The sequence below is a fragment of the Nanorana parkeri genome, unplaced genomic scaffold (assembly GCF_000935625.1).
Source record: "Nanorana parkeri isolate BGI_ZX_2015 unplaced genomic scaffold, ASM93562v1 scaffold97, whole genome shotgun sequence".
NCBI lineage: Eukaryota > Metazoa > Chordata > Amphibia > Anura > Dicroglossidae > Nanorana > Nanorana parkeri.
In genome coordinates this window covers 2,160,489-2,161,852 of record NW_017306365.1, presented here as the reverse complement: position 1 = coordinate 2,161,852, position 1,364 = coordinate 2,160,489, and positions in this window count along the sequence as shown.

Below are 1,364 nucleotides of genomic sequence, written 5' to 3'. Positions count from 1 at the left end.
TTCTCCTCCCCCCGGGCCCCCCCCCCCCCAACTGGCGGAATGCCAGGGCCCGGTCATGATTGTTACTGCTGCGACCCTGGTAGTTCCACCAGTGATGCATTGTGACACTAACTTTATGGGTGCATCCTGTATTACATTTTTATTTGTAAAATAAATACATTATGTAAATAGAAAATGTATGTATATATTATACATCAGTGTAAATGCTTAAAGGCTAAATGAAACCTGTACATATGAAGTAGGGAGGTTTCCATTGAAGACCTCTTCTTCTGAAACACTAGGTGCCTGGCGGTTATTCTCAATCAATGCTTTCAGTATGTTTAAGTCAATGACCCAGAAGAAGTATGCTGATGTGGAGTTCCTGATCTATATGGTATCTCCAGGTCAGTGATGCAAAGTACTGAAGCCACTGGATGAGTGTAACAGTCAGGGAACTAGCATTTTCATAAGGAATTCAGCAATGGCAGCCTTTGTATCTCAGCACAGGGGATGATAACTAAAAGGGAATAAGGAGTATGGACCCTTTGTGAATGAAATGGATACATTCAAAACCATCCGGAGCTATAGCTGTTCCCATTTCCAGAATGTACTCCTGTGTACTCCTGTGACGAAAAAGAATTAAAGCCAAAAAAAAGTTTAACATCACTTAAAGACCGTCCTGAATAATACATCTTAGTGATGGACAGTTGAACATGGCCATAGATAGCTTTATACAAGCCGAAAATGTCTCAGTTTAGACCATGGAGGCTCAATTGTGGAGAGAGAAATTATAACTAGATGTTAGATCTCCATGCAAAAAGATCTCTTCAGTCTTCTGTGTAGAAGAGTTGGGGAAGAGAAGTAACATGCATAAGCAATTGTTAGCATTGAAAAAAACATTGCAATAATAGCTATCCGTTTATGGCCAGCCTTAGAAAACCTTGCCTGACTGGTGATAAACTAGTGCTGGAAATGCCTATGGTGTGAGAGTCACATCATCTTCGTCCCTCCGGCATATCCCTGGACGGGAATGCTTGTGCAAGCCAAGTGTTTTTGTTTGTGGTCGAAGTTGAACCAAAAGACATCTACAGATGGTTTGCAATGATAGTGCCTCTATGTCAGGCTATGCCTAAGCCAGCTTAACTCATTGGTGTAGGTTTGAAGCCAGACAGTTTTGATAACTTTTTACCTTACCTAGTAAAAGTGTTTATATTACAGGTGCACCGAAATGAAAATTTGAAAGCCGAAATGAAACCGAAAGGAAAAAAAAATGTCGGTCCGAAACCGAAAATGTTTTTTTCTAACTTTTTAAAATTTTTAAAAATATTTTATTTTTATGTATTTTTTATAAACTTTTGTATGTTTTATATTTTATTTTTATTTAT